General features: G+C 44.3%; 1 protein-coding gene and 1 pseudogene across 4 annotated transcripts in view; both read right to left on the bottom strand.

Annotated features, from left to right (window-relative positions):
• The window catches only part of GRIA1 (glutamate ionotropic receptor AMPA type subunit 1), a 300,571-nt gene that overhangs the window by 145,796 nt on the left and 127,118 nt on the right, over window positions 1–27,657 (bottom strand). The gene's annotated exons all lie outside the window — the stretch shown is intronic.
• On the bottom strand, window positions 422–27,357 carry LOC137755377 (adenosine deaminase-like protein; annotated as a pseudogene).

The following is a 27,657-nucleotide window of genomic DNA, read 5'->3' as shown; positions in this document are numbered from 1 at the left end:
GCAACTATACTCCAGTAAAAATTACTAAAACAAAACAGAGCAAAAGTGGGTGGTGCTCGATGCATTCCCCTCTTGCCCCTGGGGATCATGCAGAGCGTATACACACACATCTGTTCTTCTATTGGTCCATACATGTGTCCATCCACCCATCCATCCACCTCTTGACATCCAGCATCTGCCACTCGTGAGACTCTGTGTTAGGCAGTGGACATGCAGTGTTGAAAAAGGCAAGCCCCAGCTTTGGCGTCACCTTGACAGTGGGAGAGGCCGACACCGAACCAGTCAATTACACTTCCCTATAAGTGCTGTGGCAGGGATGAGGTCGGGGTTCAGGCAGAGACACCTAACCCCAGCCTTTGGGGACCTCAGAGAAGGCTTCCAAGAGGAAGTGCCAGCTTTGACAGTGAAAGATAACTGGGGATCAGGCAGGAGAGGGAGTATGGGGAGTGTGGTGCAGTTGCTTGCGCATAAGGAGTATTTCAGGTAGAAGGGAGAGCGGCAGCAAAGACCTGGCAGAGAGGAAAGCCATCGCACATTCAGGGAACCCTGCCGGAGTGTCAGATTCCGAGGTCCCTGCCTCTAAGAGATTCTGTAGCGGAATGCGTCCAACGATCAGAGCGAGTAAAAAACGAGGCCAGGAATTCCCTCTTGGGGAGGCAGGAGGGCAGGCACCGGCAAGGGCAGGAAAACCCACGCTCTGCAAGGTGCGGGCTGTCCAATTCCATCATCGCTTTGCTCAGACCTCTTTGATAAGCACTCCTGGTTAAGGCACCATCCACTTAATATCAATAAATCTCCCAGCCCTGGGCACTCGCCCTGACAGCTCTCGCCCAGGGAGGGAACTCCTGGTATTAGCAACTTCTTTTTTATTGTCACTTCATTTAAGGCCTCTCACACCGACATTCCTCCTTGGCTCCTGGCTGCAGTCCCTGGAAATGTGGTAAATAGTGGATAATGAGGTGACAGGATGGCTTCATTCTGGGGGAGGGAGATGGAAAGTGTGTGTGTGTAGGTGGGGGGACTTTTAGACACTCATCCTGCTTCTCCAATAATTCTATCCTTACAGGTGGGAATGACATTCTTGCTCTGACTCTAACCTTGTGACATCAACTGTGCTTTATTTCTGTCACTCAGAGGGCAATAAGAGTGCCCCTCCATCCCCTTACACTCTCTTGCATCCAAGATCTGGTAGTGACATGTAGTGAATTACCATAATAGATATAAATTGTTCCCATCTCCTCTAAACAACAATTATTTAGGGTTCTGAGACATGTCCAGGGCTTCTCTGTCATTTACTAGATAAAACCTTATTGTTCATTTGTTAAACCAACAAATATTTTTTGAGCACCAGAAACTAATATTGCCAGAAAACTGGGATGCAGGGATGACACAAGACAGGTGTGTCTTCTGCCTTCTCAGAGCTTAGGCAAGAGTTCTAAGTTTTATTATTTATTTATTTATTTATTTATTTTTGGCTGCGTTGGGTCTTCGTTGCTGCGCACGGGCTTTCTCTGGTTGTGGCGAGCGGGGGCTACTCTTTGTTGTGGTGCGCAGGCTTCTCATTGCGGTGGCTTCTCTTGTTGTGGAGCATGGGCTCTGGGTGCCTGGGCTTCAGTACCTGTGGCTCGCGGGCTCTAGAGTGCAGGCTCAGTAGTTGTGGCACATGGGCTTAGTTGCTCTGTGTCATGTGGGATCTTCCCGGACCAGGGCTCAAACCCATGTCCCCTGCATTGGCAGGCGGATTCTTAACCACTGCGCCACCAGGGAAGTCCAGTAAGTTTTAAATTAAGGGAAAGAAAGGTTATCTTGAGAGAGTAATAAGGGGATTAAACATTGAATAAGTGGTCATAACTACCATTATAGCCAGTGTTTACTGAGCACTTACTACAGGCACGCACTGTGCTAAGCACCTGTGTCAATATCCAGGTAGAGGGACCAGTTTATCCAAAGGCGATGAGGTAAGAGAGAGGAAGGAACCTTAGAGAAACTCCAGAAAAGCCAGTACAACTAGGGTGGGGACTGTGGCACAGAGTTGGGGGGGAGGGGGCGACCAGATTGCCAAGGGCCTTGCCAGGACTAGAGAAGTTAAGCCCCTGAGTCTCGTGTCCATGTTGTATTTCCTTTGGCTTTGGATTCATCTCAGCTTCATAGGGCTTCTCTTCACCCTGGCCTTGGAGCTCAGTTGGGACAGGGCAGCAGAGGGAGATGCGGAAGAGGAGACATCCTCCCCTGCTCAGATTCGTGCGTTTATTATGAAATATGAGTGTTAATTACCAGGCACTGAAAGCCACTGAGATGTGACACGTTATATGAGGCTAAGATCAAGGCTGAGCTCAGTGGTCCTGGAATTAGACTCACCTTGTGGGCTGACATATGAAACCAGGGACAGCGGAAGGACAAACAGACTGAGAGATTGTAGGTTCTGCTGGAAAACTCTTCAGGTGCCTGACATGGTTCTGGAAAAGTAAACGCAAAGAAGCAAATCTGGGACCATGAACAAGCCCCTTTTTCTCTCTGGGCTGCATTTTCCCCATCTGGACAATGAGGTTTACACTAAATCAGTGTTTCTCGTGTGTGTGTGTGTGTGTGTGTGTGTTAAATACCTCCAATAAAACGCCTATACTCATTGGAGATTTCTAGTTCTATAGACAGGGAATTTCTCTTTCTTCTATCTGTCTACTCATCCACCCTTCCAACAAATGTTTACTGTGCACATGGTGTATGTTAGACAGCAGTGGTGCCAGTGGGATACAACACTGAAAACCTGCCGTCATGGAGCTTAGGATCTAGAGAGGGGAGAGAGATGATATACAAATCAGCAAGATTATTTGGGATACTGTGTTACGAAGACAATAACATGGGATGATGTGAGAGTGACTGGAGGGGCTACTTTAGATAAGACGGTGAGGGAGACCCTCTCTGTGGCACTAACATTTAAGCTGAGAAAATGAACCATAAAAAGGAGCTGGCCAGACAAAGGGCCAGGGAAACAGCTTGAGGCAGAAGGAACAGAAAGTACAAAGTCTCTTAATAAGGTTCAGGAAAAGATTGAGGAGTCTAAGAAATAGAAAGCCAGGGTAGACATAGTGTAGGACAAAGGAGAAAAGCAGTAGAAATGAAGGTGAAGAAAAACAGATCATATAACTCTCAGAGTAAACTTAACGCTCCCCTAAGGTGTATGGTACTTCATGTGTGGCTTGGGTACCTGCAGAGTCCTAGAACATCACCTTGGTCTGAGATGGTCAGTACTAGCTGATCTTACCAGACCTTTCAGCTCTAACATCCTATAGCTCAAGGCAATGGAGGAGACACAGTAGAGGCGAAGGTGGTTATGACTGAATGGAAAATGGGAAAGGGAACAGCTTTTGACTCAAGTGTAATGGGGCTGCCAAAATGGACCAGTGAGTTCATCAGGTTCTAGTGTAGATGCTGCTGTTCTTGGATGCTTCTTGGCTTGCTTTAGGTTCTGGGCCTTTGCCCACGCTCTTGTTCCAGCCTGCACAGCCTTCCTGACTTCTGCCTTTTTCCTCTCCAAATTCTTTCCATTCTTTGAAAGTTCAGCTCACATGCCACCTCTTCTGTGAAGCTCTCATGCCTCCCCATTTCTAACTGTAATCTAAAGGTCTCCATCGCTCTCTTAAATGTCCTTAGAAATTTATGCCTCTTACAAATTTTTATCAAGGCCTCACGTTTTATTAGTGTGAGTTCTTTGACTGGGAACAGAAATTAATGCATGCTAACTGAAGACAAAAGAAGAAAGGATAGGGGGGACCCCCCAGCTCAAAGGCTGGACCTTAGAGAGACAGAAATTGCAGGAGCTCGGGGAATCTGGATGTGAGAATTTCATGGACGGTATCTTCAGAGTGTCACCGTTGCTCCAGCCATTTGTGATCACTGCTCCACACAGCTCGAGACTGGCCTTTTTCAGGTTAGGAGTCATCCCTTGGTCAAGGGAAGGCAGGGAAACTAGCTAATTATCTTCCTAAGGTTACTAAGGAAGTAATCTTACTAAGATGTCAGCCGAAGGAAAATGAGTACATTGTGGACAGAGAGAAGATGGATGTCAGGCATATCAAACCAACAGATATCTACTAAATTTCTATTTTCTAGTATTTTATAATATAAGTCAAAGTCTAAGACCATAAAGGAGCTCTGTAAATGTCACATGCATCTGAACACCAAGGTTAGGTAAGGAGTTACTTCTAATTCACTTGCTGTTGCCTGTCTCCTATGGGTTAGACACTGTGGAACAGAGTGGTGAATAAGATAGACGATGCCTCTGCCTTCATAAAGCTTATTTTATTCTTTACAGTCCCTAGAGGGCAACACACAATGACTACAGAGTATTCCTGGTAAATGAGAGAATGAAGAATGAATGAATGCAGATCATTCACCTATATTAATCAATGGATACTATTCTTGACAATTGACCTAATCTTGCTTCCATGGCATTTCTTGCATTGGGTGGACTCATTATTTTTCCTTTATATTATTAAATGACGTTTTGTGTATTTATATCTTTCATCCACAATTGAGGTGTAAGCTCCCTTGAAGGCAGAGGCCTTTCAACTCTGGTTTTTCTTGGTATGTACAATGCGATGTATCCTATATAGAGCTGGGCAGGGAATCAACATAAATGCTTGGTGATATTACTTGTTTCACAGTCTTCTAAATTTAGCTGACCGTCTCACAACCATGAGCTTGGGGGGGTATGCATTATCCCCTGCCCCTTGTCCAAATTCCCCCTGCTTCAGCCCACTGAACTCTTGTCACTCCCTGCATCTTAAGCCAGTAGAGAATGAGAGCTGTGCTCCTAGGCTGGCGTCCAGAACCCGGGCAACCTTAATGTATTCCACGCACAACACCCAGTCTCCTTAGCCAGTGCTCCCTGGCAAGAAGGTTTACGTCCCATTACATAATTCAATCCTTAGGATGTCTAAAGGATTCAGAACGAGGGCATTTTCACCCTGCATAGCAAACTATGCAACCATGTAGTATTACAGGAAGAGGATCTTTCAGAGATAGTTCATATAATCACACACACACACACACACACACACACACACACGTGTGTGCTGTCCTCCTTGATGTATCTCTTAACCCAAGAACCATCAAAGGGTCATAGATTGTTAGTGCTAAAAGGTACCAGATCTTGAGGGCCTATTAGCCTAGGGAAAAGCCTCCAAAGAGGCAGCTGTCTGCCCAACTCTACTTTGAAGTCTACAGAATTTACATGTGCTTGGAATATGCAAAACCTGATGTCAAGGGTGTCACTAGCCACAGGTAGAGCCTCCTGGAGACGTCAGCATACTGCAGACCTCTCACTACCTATCTGTTCTGGGTGACTGCGCCTCCTTGGGAAAAATACTATTCTTCATCTTATTTATTATTATAGTTCCGTCACCTATTGAGTGTTTACCATAGGCCAAAGCCTGTTCTAAGCACTACCATTTACTCCTCACAACAATCCTATATTTGTTTTTCCTATTTCATGCATGAGGAAGCTAAAGTTCAGGGCGATTAATTAATCTCTCACAAGTCATTCATGTGATAAGTGGCAGAGCTGGCATATGAATCCAGGTCTGTCCTCCTCCCTGGCCTGTGCCTTGAACCACGCTAACTCTGTCCCCTGAAAGTCTGTCATCACAAACCGGAGCTTTCATTCCCTTGATGATAATATCAGCCAACACTGAGCACTTACTGTGTGCCTAGGATTACGCTATGTGCTTTCCATGAATTGCTCACTTACTACTATTTTAGTAGTATAGAGTAGGGAGACAGTTATTATCCCCATTTTATGGAGAAAAAACTGAGGCCAATTAACTTGCCCAAGGTCACATAGCCACAAAGTAGAAGGTTCAGCGTCCAAACACAGGAATTCCAACTTGAGAGCCATTGCTCTGATCCTCTATGCCAGGTGTCAGCAGCTTTTTCTGTAAAGGAACAAGTAGTAAGTATCTTAGGCTTTGAGGGCCCTGCAGTCTCTGCTGCAACTGCTCTGTGCTGTTTTTGTAGCACAAAAGCAGCCAAAGACAATGTCTAAATAAATGAGTGTGAAACTTTATTTACCATGTAAAACTTTATTTACAAAAACAGGCATTGTGCTGGATTTGGCCTGTGGCCAACTCCTGCTCTATGCGATTCTGCTACTGGATGGCAAGAGAGATGAAATGCTGACATTTTGAGAGAGGTAATAATTGCTCATAGTGTATTATATGATTTTTAAATCTCTCACATCCATTTTCTCTTGTGAATACCCAGTAAGGTGGCTAGGGCATGACTGATGACCCTTGAGCCCACATACAGATGAGGAACCAGGGATCCTATAGCTGGGGGATGATGGACATGGGTGTGAGCCCATGTCCTTCTTTCCATGTCTTGTGATTCTTCTGCAGTGGCTTTGGTTATTCACACTGAGGGGAGGGCAGGGGAAAGGAACCATGAGAGAGTCAAAGTCAATCACTGACATCCCGATATGACTGAGGCTGCTGCTTGCTGCTTCAAAGCCCTACTGGTTTTGAAGCTCACAGACTGACTCCAGCTGAAGTGTTGACACAAGGACAGTCATACACCAAGTAGGTGGGGCGGGTCTGAGCTCCAGGCTCCTCTCCTGTGCACTGGCTGGCTTTGGGCTAGAGGAGGCTGTAACACTGCCTCATGGCTAAAGGCGTCTCTGATGAGATGGCAAGGGGGCCCCGAGCTTTGAGAGGACAGGTGCTTTCAGAAGCTTATATAAAAAGTGAATATGTACCAGGGGATGCACGGCATTGTGGCTGCACCCTTTAAGGCCAAGGCTCAGGCACGTGTAGGGGCTTAGTCAGGAGTGCTGGGTCAGGGGCTCGGTCTAAGGCTAGGGGAAGGGGCTGGACAAAGTTGGAACTTGGATTTGAGGCTGAGATCAGGGCTCATTCTAGGGTTGGGTTCTGGGGTAGAGGTTAAGGCTGCCGACCAGGGCTGGGGTGGGTGCTTCCTCAGTCTCATTTGTGGGTAGGAGGTGGGGTTCACTGAAAAGTCCAGGTGGGGACTACATCTACCTAGCTCTGCCACTGTGCAGCCTTTGAGACCTGGCACAGTAACCAACTAGAGCAGAATAGATAAAAGCAAGGACACTAGCCAAAGGGAAGACGGTTATGGGAGAGACCAGCCTCATATCTGCCTCTGCCTCTGCCTCTGGCCCGGTCTCCAGCCTGTGCCACCTACCGCCCCATCACACAGCATCTTCTGCTGGTTCATGTATGAACTATCCCTGCAAGGAACACCAGGTAAGTCATTCAGGAAATGAAGCCAGACTCGTCCTTTGACAATCTTGATTCCGTTCCCTGGGTGAGTGGGAAAAAATATTTTGTTTCTCATTTGCTATTCTTTTCCTATGAAAATCATGCATATAAATAGGTTTTCCTAAGCCAAGTGGCAAGCCTACAGTACACTGCACACTGTGAACTTTATTAGCACCTGTCCGTCAAGGCAAAGTTGCATGGAAATCTGCAGATGACTGCCTGAGGGTGCCCTATATCAGTGAAATTCATTTTTCCAGTGAGGGTGTATTTATTCACTGAGGAGGTGAAAGGACAGAACTGAAGGGTGAAATAAAGCTACAGAAACAAGAGTCCGGCTCTCAAAACCACACGACACCACCAGAAACCAAACTCTACCCCATCTGATATCTGAATTCACTCATGACCCCTGCCCTTGGCTGATTTCTCGAGGTGAAACCTAACCAAGTGAGAGGTGGATACAGAAGAAAAGCTCAACCTGTTTTTTTTTTTTTTTTTTTTTTTCTTTTCTTTTCCTGCTCTTCTAATCCAGGTCTCAGAAAAGCACACTGAGAATAGCGAATTTTAAACAAATGCTCAACCGGTAGCGTCTTATTATGAACGTGTACTTGCCTTTCCGTCCTAACAGGGATGTGAAGGTCAATCAAGAATTTACTAATAAGGGCACTTTGAATTTTAAGGCTGCAAATTTTAAGCCCTTCCTACCTCTCCTATACCACATCTGCTCCCAGGCCACGCCCCTTCTGCCTCTGCTTCACACTGGTCTTTCTTTTACCTTTCAGGACAGTCCAAACGTTTTTGCCCTGGGGCTTTTGCACATGCTGTTCTCCCCTGGAAAGCTCTTCCAACCCTCTTCAAGTGGCTGACTCCTTATTCTTTAGGCCTCCGCTTTAGTGTTCTTTCTTCAGAGAGGCTTTCTCTATACTCTTGCCCTTTTATTCTCTATAGCAGTACCGTGTTTATTTCCATCATAGCTTATCTCTGTCTTTAGTTATCCCCTTTAATGTTTTGTTCATTGGTGTAATTTCATTTCCCCCAGTATGGCAGAGATCATGACTATTTAATCTCCTGCTCTAGTCCTAACCTCTAACAAGGTACCTGACACAGGAGAGGCACCAAGACATTTGCTTGGATGGAATGGATGAGTGAATGACTAAACAAGCTGCTAGTTCTACATATGACCTTAAGCAAGTTATTTCTCCCCTTTGGAGTTCATTTCCTCATTTGTAGAAAAAAGAAAAGTGAGATTCAATTAGCTCTAACGCTCTTCCACCTCTAAAAATACACGTTTCCTTATTTATCATTTTCCAGATGGGAGAGTTGAGGCCTGGAAGCACGCTGTCCAGCCCAGGGACTGGAACTCAGGTCTCCTAGACAACTTCCAATTGAGACTCTTTAGCAAAAGCCCAACTGCCTTCTCTGCAGAGACACCTCCCCCGCAACCAACTCCCCGGTATTTAGTTCCCTTTGTACCAAAATCTGAATCACTTTTCAAGGTTTCTCAAAACATGGGATGAAATGGCTCCTGCTAAGAAACAGTCCAGGCTCCTTGAATGCTACAAGAAATTCTGAGAATAGAAGCATTTCTTACTGTCCAGAGGTGTTCTCTTTGTATGTCCCCGCTCAGTTAAGATCCAGGAGTGTGTGTAGGAGGGGAAAGGCTGAGATTCAAACTAATTCTGGGGAAAAGAGTAAGTGAGGAAGGAGAGAGGAAAAGGCACAGGCACAGATACAATGCAGAACTGCTGAGAGCATTTGAAGAAAGCATAAGCATGAAGCTACTGTACTATTTTTTTTGCTTGGGCATAATGCACCCACAGAGCTCCATGTGGGAGAGCCTCACTGGCCCCAGTCCACCCCCAGGTTCATTCCTTAACAGTCCACCAAACACTGGAGACTACGACCACACTGCTGTGTGCAGCAAACCATCTCCTTCTAGGTCTCTCTGCCTCTGCACGCATTCCTCACAAATGCCTCTCAGCCCCTGAAAAACTTCTACACATCCTTCAAGACCCCAATCACATGCTGACTCCAGCGGGAAGCCTTCCAACCCTTCCAGAAAAAATTAATTACTTTCTCCTCTGAGTTTCTACTGTGCTTTCTTTCTTAGTATTATACTTATCTTGATATTCTATAATTTCACAGTTTCATGGCTGTCTTTTTCATCAGACTGTGAACTTCTGTAGGGCAGAGCTGGGTTTATTTTTAAAGTCGCACAGCCTAGCCCTGGTCTTGATATAGTAGATGCTCCGTAACTTGTTTGTTGAATACATTTTGGTTTTCTTACCTGTGAAGTGAGGGCAGTAATACCTGCCTTACTCTCTGTGAGATTACCCAAGACCTACATTCACTATAAAGTGTACACATGTCAGCCATCATCTTATTCAAATTGCACAACTCAAATATGACATGGACTGGACAGGATATTATTATTCACTTTATCCAGATGAGCTCCCAAGGGTTAAGAGGCTTGCTCTGAGTAACACAGCCAACAACTATCAAACTAGAGAAAGAAAACCAACTTGCTTGACTTCTGGGTTTTTTTCCCCCATCAGATCACAAAGGCCTTTCAAAAATTAGCTGTAAGTTTTGTCACGCTGATTGACTGACGAGAGAAAACATGGATATAAGTCCTTCTAAACATGCCACAAATGTATCTACTTACTTCCACTGCCCACTCCCCCTCCCCCTGGCTTAGTGGTGTGTCAGTCCTCACCACGCATAGAGTCAGCTCTCCGTACTTGTGGGTTCCACAACCATAGACCAACCAACCGTGGATTGAAAATATTTGGAAAAAAAATCCAGAAAGCTCCAAAAAGCAAAAATTTTTTTTTTGTTTTTGTTTTTTTAAAAATTGTATTTATTTATTTATTTTTGGATGTGTTGGGTCTTCATTTCTGTGCGAGGGCTTTCTCTAGTTGCGGCAAGTGGGGGCCACTCTTCATCGCGGTGCGCGGGCCTCACTATCGCGGCCTCTCTTGTTGCGGAGCACAGGCTCCAGACGCGCAGGCTCAGTAATTGTGGCTCACGGGCCTAGGTGCTCCGCGGCATGTGGGATCTTCCCAGACCAGGGCTCGAACCCGTGTCCCCTGCATTGGCAGGCAGATTCTCAACCACTGCGCCACCAGGGAAGCCCCCAAAAAGCAAAATTTGAATTTGTTGCATGCCGACAACTCTTTACATAGCACTTACATTGTACTTATAACTATTTCACACCATTTGCGTTGTATTAGGTATTATAAGTCATCTAGACGTGATTGAAAGTATACGGGAGGCTGCGCGTAGGTTATATACAAATACTGTGCCTTTTTACACAAGGGACTTGAGCATCCATGGATTTCGGTATCTGAGGAGGGTCTTGGAACCAATCCTCCTCGGATACCAAGGCACGGCTATACTTACTGCGTTTTATCGCTTCGTTTATCACTTTCCTTTATCCCTGCTTCCACCTTGCCCTCTTCCCTTTTCTCACCCTCATCCCCACTCTTCACATAGCAGCCACAATGTTCTTTTAAAAATGGAAATGGGGTCCTGTCATAGCCCCCTTGAGCTCCCAGAGGGTCCTCATCGTGCTTTCAGTAATGTTTATACTCCCTTGCATGACCTGTGAAGGTCTGCCTTGTCTGAAGCCTGCTGACCTGGACAGTTTCATTCATCCTCTCCGTCTCCCCATCCACTGCTGCAGCTCCTCCAACACACCAAGCTCCCCCACTCCCCATGCTGTGCCCTCTACCTCGAACTCTTCTCTCCCACTTCTGCTTGGTTGGCTTCTTCCCATCTTTCAAGGACCACCCTAAGCAGGTCATCCTCTGTGCTCTGTCACCACATTCAGTTTGTTTCCTTCACAGCACTTTACTCGAGTTGCAATTGCAGTAAAAACCCTTTTATCTGATGCAGTCAGGGGCTGTGATTAAACTATTTGAAAAATATGGTTAAAACAAAAAATCATAAAAGTGATTCATCGCAGGTATTTTCTTTTAGCTCAAAACACCTAAGTGCACATGTATTTATCAAGCTTTTGTTGTAGTGGGAACTTGACATAAAATAAATGTAAGTGCAGAATTTTTTTGTGTTTTGCACCCGATCTTTAATAGTTGCCTTGCCTACACCTAGCATTACCATGTTTTTAGGGATTCATCTTTGAGCCTTTCAAAGTGTTTAACTTAGTTTTATAAAAAGAAGTAAAACAACTTTTTTTTTTTGCATTCGTATTTCACCAGTTTACATAATTTCTGGTTACACTGCAAAAATATGAGTAAAACACAGAAGTATAAATAGGTTTGGAAACAAATGGAATGGATTCCTAGCCCACCTCCAACAAAGCTGATGTGAGCAGAAATATATGGGCTGATCAGAGAAGAGGCTACTCGCCAGAAGGTGTGGGGTTTACAGAGATAATGGAGAATGCAAGTCAATCCAAAGAGATGGTTGAATGGAAGTTGGTTACGAGAGACTTCGCTGCATCTGATAGATGGTTGGCTTGTTGATTATCTATCCCTCTTTTAGGCTGTATGTTTGTGAGGGCAGGGCCTCTTTCCCTTTTCCTCAGCTTGCCTACCCAGTACACAACATAGTCCTTGGCATTCAGAGGTACAATCAATGCCAAGTAAATGAATAAACAAGTGGGGGGACTATTTCGCTTCTTAGGTGAAGAATTTTGTCTCCTCAACTGTGAGAGGATTGGCGTGGACTATGCCAGCATGGTCATTTTCAGATCCACATTCTGTTACTGGTAACCACATCCAGTAACCGTTTCTGTGTTTCAGCTTCTGCTTTTCTCCATACCCTCTACACACACTTTAGAGCATTATGTTAGTGACCTCCCTCATACCTACACACCACCCACCACTACAGCCATGCCAGTACCTAACACCCCCCTGGGTTTTTTTTTGGGTTTAGGATGATCCCTTTCCTCAGTGCCTCCCCCCAAAACAAGTAAGGAGGTGGCGAGGCTGCTGGATTTGTTTCTGGATCCAGTGCCAGAGCTGCTGGATTTGTTTCTTCGGCGTGCTAGGCAACCCGGGGGCAGCTTTGAGCATGGGTAGGACGGACCTCTTCCACCCTGAAGATTTGAGTGGAAAGTTTGGGCCTGCCTTATTTGAGAAATTGGGCAAAACTTCTGCCCCCACGCCCTCATTGCCTTGGCTTGGTCTTTTCTGGTTTCCATGGTGCTGGGATCCACAGAGCCAAGGTTAGGGGGGAGCCTCAGGAACGAAGATTTCGTGGGCCCTTCAGCGCTCAGGAGCCCACAGCGTGGCTCAGTGCAACAGCCGCGGAGTGAGAAACATTGGGTTTCTTTCTTTTTTTTTTTCCCTTCAGTTTATTCCTTTGCCTCTCTCCCTCTCGTATCTAAGGAAAGACAGGGACTGATTGAGGATTTGGGGATTCCGGGTACCAGCATAAGAACAGTGTCAACAAATGATGATGGTGATTTCTGATGTTACTAATAGCTGCTCATGTATACCGAGCCCTTTAATGCTAGGAACTAGACTACACATTTTAAAGTAATTAACCATTCTAAATTTCTGTAACAGTCCGAGAGAGTACACACTTTTATTACTAGTATTATTATTATTATTTTATGAAAGAAGGACTGAGGCACAGATAGGTGGAAGTCACAGAACTGATAAAGGCAGAGCTAGAATTCACACCTATGTATGTCTGATCCCACAAGGTGAGGTCTTACTATTAAGCTAAAGTACCTTGCAGTGTATCTAATCATAACGTTCACTGAATAATTAACGTATTGACCCAGTACATCATATGCGATACAGTATGGGGAAAACAGAAATCAAGACCCCTGCCTTTAAGAGGGATGTTCTAATGTGATGAGAAAGACAGACTCCTGAACCATGAATAAAAACGGGACATGAGAAATTCAACTAAATTCTACAGTAGAAGTACAGCATGTTCTGTATATTCAGAGGAAAGGGCAAATCCTTCTCAAGAGGGAGACCAGGGCAGATGGTGACTCCGAGCCTTCCTGCCCGTGGAGCCCAGGTGCAGCTGTGGAATCCTCCTCAACCTGGTTACCACCACCAAACAGCTGGACCTGTCATGTGAAATTAAAATCAGTTATCTCCTTGGTCTCAGGGGAGCAGGAGAAGGCAAGCCTTAAGGTCTCCTCATTTTTATCACCTCTCTATGATGTCGGTCATCACAAACGTTTCCCACCTGCCTTTTTCTCACTTCTTTAATGTCGACGCAGTTTAAAGTGTTTTCAGTCTTCTCACCTCTCTGCCTGTCAACCGGGCTCTGAGCTTCTAAGGCCCCGTGTCAGTACATGGCGTGTAAGAGGCATCTGAGGACGCTTGTGGGAGCAGGAACTGTGGGTACAACACGGACCTCAGGAGGGCTGCCCCTTCCAGCTTTACCCAAAGCCAGGAGGGAGGGCGAGGGAGGTGAAGGGAGGGAAGGAACTGCATCTTTGACCCCATCAGAGCTCAGGTCTACAGAGCAAAGGCACAGAGGTCAGGGGAAGCCATCCAGGGTGCACAGGCATGTGAGTTCCCGCTCTTGGGGTCGAATGCACAGACCCACCCCTGCCTGCCTCTCTGCAGAAACTTGACAAGTGTCTTCCTGTCTCTGGCCCTTGTGGTCCTCACTGGTAAAACAGAAGATTTGGCTCTAGTTTCCTGTGGTTCCAACATCCTCTGATGATTCTCACAGCAGGGTGATGAACAGGAGACAGAGCAAAGCTGGGCTGTGGACCAGACAGGACTTTGTCTGAGAAGCTGACTCTGATAATGGCTTTTGTGCATTCACTGCTGGATCTGAATGCACCTCAAAGTGTGTACCCTCCGATGTAGAACCTTACTGCATGAAGAAGAAGTGAGAAAACAAACCTCAATAATTTGGTCCATTGTATGGACAAGAACACCAAAACACAAAACCAAAAAAGCAAAACTGTGATTCAGCAATAGGCAAAGGTGCTGGCTCTGCAAGGGTCTGGGGAGAGGGAAAATGCAAACAGGGTGAAGGCAAATGCAAAGGCATATGTAGGTGCATTTAGTTAATTCTGGAAGTTGTCTGAATATCCAGCAGTGGCTGGTTAGCCTCAGATGTTGCCCAGGTGAGCTAGATAATGTTCAGTGCATTAGGAATCATAGCGAGAGTAAAAGCTATCATTCATTGAGTATTTGCTAAACACTTGCATTACTAAACATTTGTCTTAATTAATTTCTTTATTCCCCACAAAAAAGATACTAGTACCTCCTTTTACAGATGAAGATACCAAGGTTCAAGGTCACACAGGCACGGCAGATCTGGAAGTCAAAATCAGGTCATTCTGAACTTCAACTCCGATGCTTATAGCCGTTCTGTCTTCAGAAAAGCAAACATAGACATACCGACTTCCTCTTTTTACTGACTCCCCCGTGATGAAGGGAATTTCATTGCGGCCCTTTCCCACTCATTTCACTCCTTCAAGATCCCACTTAAACACCACTGCTTCTGGGAGAACCCCAGTCAGAATCAATCCATCCCTCTCTGAGCTCCCGGAGCTCTTAGCTTGTACTTCCATTAGCGTACTTAACACTTTCTGTTTCGTGTTGGAGTTAATTGTGTCTGATCCTCCCTCCACTCTACACCCAAAGCAAGTTGTTTAGATTTTCATTATGGCACTTAGCGTCTAGCATTAATGCTAGCCGAGCCTGGATTTGTCTCCCGTTTTATACAATGAGCACGGGAGCTGTGTCTTAGGAACGTTTCTGTGTGCCCCGCACTTAATAGAGCTTTGGAAACAGATGCTTTCTAGGTGAGGCTGGTCCACGCAGCTGGTTTCTTCATTCTGTCTAATCTATCGACTGTGAACCCTCCCCAGCTCTGGTGTACTTTTCCTTGTGCCCACGGTTAGGGTCACTGAGCAATGCCAGGCAGAGGTCAGGGACTCCTGTGTGGAGTATCTCTCAGATCACTGAAAAGGTGGGCGATTGCTTTTTCTCGTGCCACTCTTGTTCCTCTGGCCCTCTCTCCTCCAGTGGAGACGTGTCCACGTAAGTTTCATCAGAGTTCACTTTAGGGAAAGGATCGCTTGTTCTGTTCTCTTACTCTGGAGTTAGTGATTTCCTTCTTCCTGAGGAAGAAAGGCTCCGATCCCTGTGAAAAAATCTTTAGAGATCATTTTTCAAAGGAGGGCGGCTTCAAGGGCCACCTGGGACACTTAGGTCCATACACTTATATTCACTCCCGGCTGGACATCTAGATGGCTAAGAGCACAGGGTTTGACGATGGACAGACTGGATTCAGTTCTCCACTCCATCTCTTGGGCAGGTTAATTAGTACCTCTGAAACCTTTGCTTCCTCATCTGTATTATAGAAATAATAACAATGCCCACCCAGTGGGGCTGCTCTGAGAGTTAAATGCATTGAAATTGTGTTCCTAGCACAGTTCCTGGCTACCACTGTGTCTGTTGCTACAGTTGCTATTGTCGCATTGTTGTTGGTGGTGTTTTGTAAACAGCATCATCTGGTCGCTAAGAGAGATAAGAGCAACATGCAGCTGAAAATTTGACCTCTGCCGTTAGTAGGAGATGCAAAATCTCCTACTCAACATGTAGCGTCTAGTTGGGAGCCTAAGAACAGCTGTAGTTAAGTTTCTGCTTAAAAATAACTTGCACGTTTTTAGGCTTTCAGAATCGAAGGTGCTTGAAAGAGCATCTTTATTAATTGTGCCATGTTTCAGAAAACGGAAGCTCAGAGAGGAGAACTGACATTTCCAGGGTCAATCAGCCATAAAACAGTCATACTGGGGCTCAAACTCAAGCCCTCTGACCCCAGTCCAGTGTATTTCCCACTGAGTATCCCTTGAACTACTGCCCTTTTCTTAGATTTAGCCATTGTGTACCCCCTTCATCTTTCCCACCTGGGATAACCTGGGCACCATCTGAAGATGCTGCTTTGCCCGGTATTGAGAAGATGACAGTAACACATCTTGCTACACAGACATTCCTGAGATGAGTCTATTTCTTTATGCAGATGAGCTTCTACTCCATTCTAACTCCATCACTCCTACATAAGCTAATTCTGCTGAAACTAATGTGCTAATATATATATTAGTCCTGAGGGTTAAGGGCCTATTCCTTGCATTCAAATGCTGCGATTGAACTCAAATGCGATGAGAATTGCACTGGCATCCTGGGGTGAGCTTCAGGAGTACAAAACATGAGGAAAATAGGCTAGATTTGTCTTTCTCCACATTAAGGGAGCATGGTCAAGGCCTAGCATAGCCGGTAGAGATAAGAAGAAGTGAAGGCATTGGGTGGAAACCACCCAAGGTGCAACTCTGGGGAAGAGACCCCAGCCCCGACCCATCAGGTAGCACTTGCTCATGGAACCCACTGGACAAACACTTTACTGTAAACATGTGCCTAAATATACCTTGCACTTTACCACCTCCAGACTTTTCTTCACACTGCTCCTTCTGCTTTCTTCTATTATTTAAGAGTATATAGGACTTTGTATCATTTAAACAGTATTTTTATATCCACCATGTTGCTGAATCGTCATAACCACCCAATGAGGTCAGTACTTAGCACTGCTATTTCACAGATAAGAAACTGGAGATCAGAGGCATGAAAGGACTTGCCCAGGGCCATAAAACTCATCTCTGCAGTCAGATCTCCTTCATTCTCCAGTCTCCAGGGTCAGTGGCTTTCCATATGTCAGGGTCAGTAGAGCCACCAGACTGATACTGGACTTGGGCACCAGGTCGCCTGCCTGGGTTTGAATCCTGGCACTTGCCCCTTTCTTTGCGGTCTGTTACGTAATCTCTGCCTTAGTTTCTTCATACGCAGAATGGGAATAATCCTGGTCTCAATCTCAAAAGACTGACAGGAATAAATTGGTTATTATGTGCAAAGTGCTTAGCAGTGCCTGGCACAAAAGACCTGCTCAGTATATGTTGCTATAGAAACTAAGCTGTGTCCTGTCTGAATTCCCTCCCTGCCAAGGCTCATCTGAAATGCCGTGGAGTGTGATTCTGACTTTTCGTAAATAGATGCAATTTCTGCCTCTTTTAGACCCTGCAATCATTTGTACTTTGCTCATAGCACACAGTATGTTCTGCTGTGCACTGGAGAGAACTGTAAACTTGTTTTTCTCGTCCTACTCTCCCCTCGCCTGTGAGCGCTGTGGTTCAGAGAGAGAGAGCTCCCATATAAGAACATCCCCTGTAGTGCCTGGTGTGATGCTTGATGCCAAAGAGGAAGAAGTTGGCAAATGCTGGTTACACTGAATTCAGTCGAACCCAGAATTCCAGTTCCCTTGAAGACCTAGAATGTTAGGGCTGGAAAGGCTCCTTAGAGATGAGCCAATCCTGCCAATGCCAGATAACTGGGTTGCTGAGAGGGGAAAAATACTTGTCCAAAGTCACATAACATATTAGTGGCAGAAGTAGGTATAGAAACCAGATTTTGTTGCTACCCGCAGCCCTGGGCTCCACCCAAAGCACTGGGCTGTGTCTCTCTCCATGGAATGGAGGAGAAAATAGCCATGTACCTGAATTAAAGAGAGAGGGATGGGACAAGTGACAGCGCGCAGCTAAGCTTCGGCAGCAGAACTGCTCAAAGAGGAGGGATGTATTAGGGACACGTATTCAGAAGCCTACTGGGGGTGAAGGATGTGAATAAAGTGCACAGGCAATAAGGCAGTTTCTCTGAACTGACTTGGTATTTCTCTGCTGCACGAATGTATCAGGAGCCCGGCAAAGGAGAACCTTCAGAGTTCAGTGTACTCAGTGTTAACCTTTAAATGGTTCTCTTCCTCTTTTAAAACATGTAATCTTAACTGGAGATCGTCAACCTTGGGCTCCAGGGCGCCTTCTTTGTGTTGGGATTTGTACCTAGAAGATGCTAAGATACAAAGATACACAGTCCCTGTACATTGAGGCCATTTCTTTCAGTTCTCCAGGTGATTATCTAATCTGATAGGGACGAGAAAGTTAAAGTCCTTCTCAGCCTGAGCCCCAGAGCCTCTTCTCCACAGACTACTGTCATGTTTTTTCCCCTTGTTGAGGTTTCAGATAATGTTTAAAATGTAAAATGAATCAGAGAGAATTCTGCACTGGTCAGCAGGAAAGTGTTTTGATTCCTGGTACTGTCAAATCTTGTCTTCCAAAGTAAGATGAGGTAATTAAGTCTTAAGGTGATAAGTGATAAGCTCCCCCATCATCTCTGACATAAATGCTGGGCGAGGCGGGGAGGAGGACCAGTGAGAAGCTGGTTTCTGATGGCTGTGGGTGGAGGTTTAGGGGAGCTCTATAAGCAGGCATAGCCCTGGGGTGGGGGACTGCTGAGGTTTACACCCCAGTGGTTCAGGTGATGAAACCCAAGGCTGCCCATAACCACCAAGTGAGCCTCTGAAAATGATGTGCCACGTTGGTTTGCAAGTCATGGTTAATGAGAGGTGAGTGTTCACAACACAGCCTTCCTGGGGAGTAATGTCCAGAGGGCAGACAGCTCTGACCTTGGGACTTTGCGGGAGGTCATCTGCTCCTTTTGATCTCTATGTCTAATGCATGCGTCACTTAAAAAATGGTTAATGTCAAGGATAAAAAGTGTTTATAACAGTTCAGTATGAAGCTAGTATAGGGAGAATTGAGAAAGACTTTTTGCAAAGGAAATTCATCCAGCAGTCATTTCCCACTACGGGCTGACTTGATGGCACCCATCAGATTCCTTCTGATTATTAGGACCGGTTGTTCTTGTGGTGTTGCTGTTGTTGTTGTTTCAATGCATACAGTGGTTTAACAAATATACTGTGAAAACAATATTTGATTACCCTTCAAAGAGCTCACCTACCACCCTCCTGATACCGTAAACCATGGGTGAAGAAAACTGGCACTGACTTATTACCATCTTTGCCTTAAAGAGCCGCCCTCTCAATCCCTCTGACTGATAGCAACTTCCAAACTACTCCACAGATGAGCCATTAGGTATGTTGAATGCATATTTTTGGGTGGCATTTGTAAATTTAAGTTTCCCCCGGGCATGATAGAACCAACTTGACACATTACTTGTGAACAGTACCATTTTCTATCATATTAACATCTTCCACGTTGACGGAAATAACAGAAGTAAAAATCGAAAAGTGAATTGGCCTACAAATTGTGAAGCTTAGTAGATTCATAAGATTTTTCTTTATTGTTGTTTGTTTTTCACAGTTATACTTAATGAGCATCTTCACTTTTTAAAGAAAACTTTAGGGACTTCCCTGGCGGTCCAGTGGTTAAGACTCTGCACGTTCACTGCAGGCGGTGCGGGGTCAGTCCCTGGTTGGGGAACTAAGATCCCGCATACTGCACAGTGTGGCCAAAAAATTAAAAATATTTTTTTTAATTAAAAAAAAATAAAGAAAACTTTATTCCCTTTCTCCCTGAATGCTCCATCAGCTCATAACATCCTGAGCTGTCACTGACTACCTCCTGGTAATATATAATAGGCCCCCACTGATGCCATAGAGCTATAAGTTCCTTGAGGTCAGAGGTAGTCTTCCATGAATTAGAAATAGCTTTGCAGGTCTGTCCCTCTTTGTGCTAAGTCCTAGAGGCAGTACTCTGCAGTGCAGGGTCAGCAAATGCATGACACATACACTCCCCTCTTCTGTACCCAAGGCAGACATCACTAATTGATCATGGCATTCTTTCCAGTTGAGCCCTCAGAGTCCTCATCGTCAGCATTCCTGGAAGCCCTTATCAGTTTATCAGGATTGACAGGCTTGATAAAACCTATTTTCCAGCCTAACCTTAATGGTTAAAAGCAAGGGCTTTGGAATTGGACTGACCTGAATTCAAATCCCAACACACCACTTACTCACAGGTTGTGTGACCTGGAGTACAGTTGTCCAAGTGCCCTAAATCTCAGTTTTCTCCGCTTTAAAATGACCAATTCCTCTCATCCTTTGGAAGCCTAAATTTAGGCATTTCCTCCTCTGAGAAACCTCTGTTTGCATAAGACTGAGTGTAGCTGCCTCACCTAGGCCTCTGAAGACACCCTGAACTTGCACTTCATACTCCATCTCTCTGGAACAGTAATGGGCTCATTTCTTCTGATTTTCCCCATTGGCGTGTGAGCTCCCTGAGGGCAGTTAGACTCTCAACAGTTGTATTTTCAGAGCCCAGCATAGGCCTTGGTACAGTAAACAGCTAAAAACAGGCAACACCACTAACACATAAAAGTCACTTAAAACAGGGCTAGGGATATGATAAATGCTTTATAAGCATTAGTTGTTTTCATATTTATTGTTGTGTTCTATAACTTCGAGGCTCAGAGAAGAAAGCTTACCACAGAGCTAACTTTTAGACATGTATGGTTTAATTTTGGATTGCTATCACTCTTTGGCTGCAAGGGTACCAAGGGTATCTATACTTTCTGAATCTTCCAAGAGTTGCATTCCTTGAAACAGGGCCATATTCTTCTTTCTCAGCTCTGTAAAACCTAACATGGGGCCTTATACACAAGAGGCCTATTTGAGCATGTTTCGGGCTACACCTATCATGTTTGCTAACCCTGGTGTCCCCCAGCCCAAACTTGCCTATACTAGCCCTTTACAGAACTATACTAGGTACTCTTCCAGGTTACTGGAACCCTGTTATTCTCTTTCGAGTACCCATAACCAACATATGAGCCCAGGAGGTCTGTCCTGGGATAATCACTTACGGCAGTGGTTCTCAAACTTGAGCATGTAGTGTATCAGAATTCCCTGGAGAGCTCATTAAAATGCAGACTGCACTGCCCACCCCCAGAATTTCTGATTCAATAGGTCTGGGGTGGGGCTTGAAAATTTGCATTTCTAACATGTTCTTGAATAATGCTCACGCTGCTGGTTCTGGACCATTCTTTAAGAATCACTGACTGATGGAATAAAGGAGATTAAAAAAAGAATATCTTGCCTAGAGAAGAAACCTTAAGTTCTATATATCAGCTTCCAGATTGGTGATGATCTCCATCTGAATCCTGCAAGCTGTATTTGCAACTGATTCTCATTAAAGTCAAGGAAATTTACACATAAGTATCAGCTGTAGGACCTTGCTGAAGGATGAAAAAGCAGAGGTTCTAAATTTTGCTGATGGAGTTTGCAATTTTCCCTCTTTCTCAGTTGACAGACAACTAGTGAAGCGACTTGATACTTTAATATCTCACAGTTAATATCATACTTTTGCAGGATACTTTATGTTTTTCCAGAGTGCTCTCATCCATATTATCACATTTGGTTTTATAATAACTGTTTACAAGCAGAGAGATAGGCAGGAATTAGCATCTCTTTGAATGACAAGGCAGAGTAAACCAGGATCCCGAATCCTCGACTCTTTGCCACGTCTGTTTCCCTGACACTGCATAGTCTGTGGTGCAAGTGTAAGTTCTGCCTTTGAACTCCCTTCATGTACCAAACCTTAGCTGATTTCAGTTTGTTACAGATGTTTTGAGCTCGAAGGTACCGCAAGGAGATCTACTAATCGGAAGTTTCTTAGGCATTTGGTGATACAGATTCCATGGAGAACCTCAGGAAGGCTTTGGACTCTTTTCTAAAACAATACAGATGTATAAATATATGACACAATTTACATATAGTTTCAGGTTGTACAAAGCCCTCTTAAAGTTGAGGACCACCATGTTTCATGACTGTGAGAGGCACCGTTCCCAGTGAATTCACTGTAGCCCTGACATATCCGTCCACAAACCATAGAAAAAGAAGAGAGGCCAAGTGGTCACTGTTTTGGTTGGTTGGCTGGTTGTTTGTGTGATTTTTAACAGATGAGCAAACTGAGATTCAAGAACCTGAGTGATTATTTTTCAGGTACCACAGTCAAATAAAGGCAGAACTAGAGTGGAAACTAGGACTTCCAGAGGCGATGAGGTATTGTGGAAGAGGACAGGCTTTGGAATCAGGGAACCTTTCCATCTCAGCTTATACTGTTTACTGGCTGTTAAGACCTACGTAGCCTCTCCAAGATTTCATTTCCCCATTTTACAAATAGGAATCAGAAAATCAAATAATGTTTAAAAACTCTTTTCTGATAGGGTGCTTTTAGTCTAAGGATTAAATGAAAGAAAATATGTCAAGTGCTAACACACGTTGTGGCACCCAGTAAGCATGAATTCCCGTCTCCCAGGTTGTCTTTTCAGCTCAAGTTCAAGTGTAACAATTGGATAAATTTTCCTATCTCTCAGGACAGGTAGATACTACCTCAGGTTGACCAGAGGCTGTATACTCTCAGGTCCTCTGGATCATACAAACCTATATATGATGTCATTACTTATGACTATGCTCAGGTGACCTGACATTCCTCTATGTGCTTGCACCATTGTCCCATGTAGAATCTCAAGGATATTTGTCCCCCATCTAAGCATGGGTGCAAAAATAGAAAAGGAAAAGTCTCAGCAAAGGGGAAGAAAGCCCAGACTACCATAGTGTCTAGTTATTCCAACATTTTTCAGTGCTTATTTCAGCTTGTGCAAGATTCATTCTTCCCACTGCAAAGGAACCACATTATACTTCCTAATCTACAGAGGGTAATGATTTTCACCCTGATTTTTCGTTCTGTATTTGCATCTAATTCACATTTAAAGTTCAGCAGAATTTATAGGTCACTTCATTGTATACATTTCCTTGTGTCTTATAATACATTAAAAAACAAGATCCTTGTTTTAGCTTATTACTAAACCCTAGAATGCCAGGAATGGAAGGACCTATAGAGGCTTTATCTAACTCCCTTATATGACAGGCAAGGAGTGGTTGCTCTGGGGTGGGGGAATGTTGTCCTCAATCGCACAGTAAGGGTGTCAGCCGCAGAAACTACACTTGAACTTATGTTTCCTGACTCCAAATTCTGCATTCTCACCATGTTTTTCCTGGTTTCTTGACTCTCCATTCAGCATTCTCACCATGTTTTTCCTGACCTGCCACAGATTTTAAGATGCTCGAAAGACCTAGCAGTTGTATAACATTTTCCTACTCTTAATTTCCTCCTACCCTCATTTTTTTCCTAAAAAAAATTTGGTGGACAGTGGGATGAAAAGACACATTCCATTCTCCATTTTAAATAAATGACTGGTCCTGGTGCTATCATAAGGGTGCCATTACGCTTACTCTCACCCATACCTTCCATAGGATGTGGGCAGCAAATCATCTTACTCCCCAGTACCACGAGCTACGCCGCTGCCTGATTACCTCTCCTGTCTCTCAGCAGACACAGAGCCCACCTTCTTGGACTTCTTGAAGTTCCTTTACAGAGGAGCTCTTTCCCCAGGGAAAATGCCCTAAATCACTCTTTAGAAGTCAGTGAGGTCTTTAGACTCCTCAACTCTAAATGACTGGCATGATGGAATACAATAACCAAAGCATTCCAATGACTGAAGTACAAGGATGAGTTTGGGGGTTCCTGATCTATCTCAAGACTCCATTCTCATTTTGTCTAATGACCTGTAGGTACCACGGCCCCGTCCTCATGGAATCTTGGGGAAAATATGCATCTTTAATGAGATATTTCCTTTCATTAAATAAGTTAACAGTAAAGAGAGAAAACACTTTATACCAAACTGGATTTCTGACCATAGTCCTACCAAGCTATTAAAACCTGCCCCTGGCCTGAGTGAGTGAGGCCATGGCTGTGTGTTATCTAAGTCTGCACAGAGAGACAGCTGCATGAACGTTGTGAGGTCATTATTCTGAAACTCCTCCATTATTAGCATTGTCAGGAAATGGCATCTTTGAGAAAGCAGTAAACAAACTTATAAGTAGCTAAATAATTTTACGTTATTTTCAAGAGAAAAACCTCCTAATAGGTTCTACGCATGTCCCAACATTTGTAAAAAGAGCTTAATATACACAGCTTCAGCTTGGCCGATGTGGTAGTGTTGCAGATGGTAAATATTTTCAGAGCGAAGTTCTATTTTTTATAATTTTTTGTATTCTGAATTTCCTGGAATGGAACCTGGTACATAGAGTAGACATATGGTAACTGGTTGTTGATTAATAATTGTGACCACTGGTGTATATGATAACTCCTGTAAGGACTCCTAAGGTCGTAGAGTGTTTTATTTGTTTTTGTTTGTCTTGGTTCCCAGACAGCTTTATACCTGGTGAGACTGTAGTCTCTACTGGACCTTCCCGTTGTGTCAGCTGTCACTCCTCCCTGTCAGCAGCCAGTACCCGCTCCTCCAATCTACCCTCACCTGCTGTTTTTCTTATCTGACATCTGTTGTTAACAAGCTCAATGACCAAGGCTGTTAAATCACTCAACTGACATTTATGCAATTTTACAATCAACATGCATTTCCCTGCAGGGTGTAAGAATAATGGTAGTTCTTTCATCTGCATCTGTATACCAGAAGTTTTCCAAAATTTTAAGGTTGCTTAAAGTCTGAAAGCTGGTTAAATGCGGATGTACGTAGGTTAAAATGCAAACTACCCCCACAGGTTATAATATGCTTAACTAGAAAGTTTATACTCTTGATTCCATCTAGCAAACCCTGCATCCTAGCCTCACGTCCATCCCCTTCTGCTCTTGCCAAAGCGACACAATTAAGCCAAATTTCAAACCAAACAGGTCATCTCTGGGAAAAAAAACCAATACACAAGAAATCAAATAATCCTATGTTATCCCCCAGTTATTACTACATCCAACCTGCACATAAGCCCAGACTCTTTTGATAATCATAATAGGATGTGGGCATTTAAGTTGAAGGAGCAGTTTGAAAAAAAAATCACAGTGACCAAAAACATAGGGTGCATGTGAGGGTTTTTGGGGTGGGGGGAAGAGAGCGGTAGGTAGGTCGGTAGTGCTGCCAGCCATTTAGGGTGGTCTCGGAGCATCACAAGGACTTAAGGGGAAGAAGACAGAAGGGAGGGTAAACTCAAATAATAGATGTAAAGGGAAGGATAAGCAGTTTTAGTGGGCCATGGAGACCTACTGTAGTACGAGATGAGATGAATGAACTACTCTGGAGTATACTTTAGTTGGCTACTTCTGTAAGGTCTTGTGGACTGAAAGTAGGTATTTCAATGAAGATCAGTGGCAAGGGACCAATTAAGGGATCGCCTATACCAGCACACCCGCTCTCCCTAATCCCAGCCACAAGGACCAAATCACATCTTTTCACATTTCTACTGGGGCAACCTTAGGAAAAGACTAGATGGCTAGACAGAGAGCCCAAACTGGTATCATACTTCTAGACAAAAAGATGTCTAATGACACCCCACTCTTCTCCAGAAAGAATAAGAGACAGCAAGCCCACATTCCCAGGGAATCATTTCCTGGGAACAAAATGGCAGCCACTGTACAGAGCTTCGCCTATATGTTTAGTGGAAAAGACACACACATTGGATTCAGGCGCATACACTGGACTCTTCATTTTGACATTTAGCTCTTAAAAACAGGAATGGAGCATGGTTTCACCAGCTCTCTAATTTTCTGAGCATTTTATACCTTGGTTCAGAGGAATCTCTCTCTCAGCATGAACTATCTGTAGCCTTTTTTGCCAATGCCATGAATTGTCTTTATACACTAGGGCAGGATGTTTCTTCACATCTCTGTACTTTTCCTCAGAAGTGCACGTCTGCATAAAATGCCTTACTCTGCCAACTTTGCCTAATAATAATACTGGAAGACAAGTAGCAGCAGTAGCAGCAGCCGTGGCCGTGACAAACAGTTGAATACTTACGAAGAACAGAGCACTCAGCTGAGTTCCTAATGTATTACTTCATTTTGACTTCCCAGCAGTCTAATTTTTGTCATCTCAATGGTATAGATGAGAAAATTGGGGCTCAGAGAGAATAACTTTCCTGGGTTCACACAGTCCAAACGTCCAGACAGGAGTCTTAATGACCACATTGCCCCCCAATCCAACTTTAGAACATTTTTTTCCAAATGATATTTATATTTTTAGAACAGTACTTCCCTCCATATGGATTGCAACCTTGGGGGTGGGGAAAGAAGGAACAGAGGGTTGTCTGCAGGACCTGAAGCCTTACCCAGTGGCACCTGGTGGTGTCTCACAAAGCCCACCGGATCCAGGGATCCTCCCTCAGGGGATCTGAGAAAAGTCTCATGCCCGATTCTATCAGGATGCAGATCCAGGGGTACTTAGGTTTCTTTATTTTCTTTGATTTTATTTATTTATTTATTTTGGCTTTGGAATCTCTATAAGATGTAATGGCAACTTCAGATTTGCTTTCTCAGCTTCTAAAAGAGGTTCTAAGAAGTCTTGCTTGTCCTACGGTAGGGTCTCCACCAAGGTCTAGTCCAAGAACTGCATCCTCAGTAGAAAGGAAGAACTCTTCAGCAAGCGTAACAGTCTCCTTGGCTACTGAAGGGCCACCTCTTCTGTTGATTGCTATCAAATACCTAACGTCAATGTCTGCATTTTCTTTTTCAGACTGTTTTATACTCTCAAGTACAGGTTCCACATAAGTCTTTTTAGTCATTCCTTGTAGCATTTTCTCTTCTGGGTGTGCTCCTTAGTATCAGGCCCTTGACACCATCATCTGTGAATTCTTTAATAACATCTTTTGTGGCCATGAAAATATCTTCAGGGCTAGTAGTAAACTGATGAATAATTTGAAACATCTGGAAACTTTCTTCTAAAGTTCTTTTCTTTCTCTTGTTAATCATAGTCATCTGATCATGCATTTTAAGACCTGGCTTCTTGGCTCTTAATTTCTTCACGGCTTTGGAACTAATGGATCCATTCAAGAGGACATGAAGTTCAATTTTAGGTAATTCCAAGTAAAAGGCTGTCTTCTAGGGCCGTTGTTCTTCTTGATTCCATCATGATTTAGCAGAATGGGTCTTTCTTCAAACACTTTTATTCTTGGTATGCACAATACAGTGTATTTCAGTCAGTAAGTTTTGTGGTCTTGAATCCTTCAGATTGCTTTACTTGCGCTCATTTTGATAAGATTAAGTGTATATGCAGCTGTGGTCTCAGCTTCACCACCATGGTAGACTTCCGCCTTGAGTTTCTCCTGGTCTTGGCCCTTGCAGCCCTGAGTATAGGGCAGGGGCAGTACTGAGCACCAGTGACAGTCGCGCCCTCAGCAAGAGTTCCCTGTCTGCGAGCAGGTACATGTAGGACCCCTCCGCCATGTTGACATTTCCGGGATCACGTTGTACACCGCTCATCCCCCGAGGCCATTACGTCCACACATGCGCAGTGTAGCACTGAGTGAGCATCTTACCCAACTTTTCAGCAGTTCTTTGTCTTGGAGCTTCAGCTAACGCCCCCAAATATACTCCTTCCTTTGAATTCTGCTATATATTAGTTGGATCCGTATGTGGCACTTTCTACCTAAAATTAATTTATTCCGTAAATATTTATGAAATGACACACTGTATGTCAGGCACTGTACTGGCCCTGGAAGGATAAAATATTATCCTGGAAGAACT

The sequence above is a fragment of the Eschrichtius robustus genome, chromosome 2 (genome assembly GCF_028021215.1).
Source record: "Eschrichtius robustus isolate mEscRob2 chromosome 2, mEscRob2.pri, whole genome shotgun sequence".
Classification (NCBI taxonomy): Eukaryota; Metazoa; Chordata; class Mammalia; order Artiodactyla; family Eschrichtiidae; genus Eschrichtius; species Eschrichtius robustus.
Note: the sequence above shows the minus strand (reverse complement) of the source record. Positions and strands in the feature narration are given on the sequence as shown.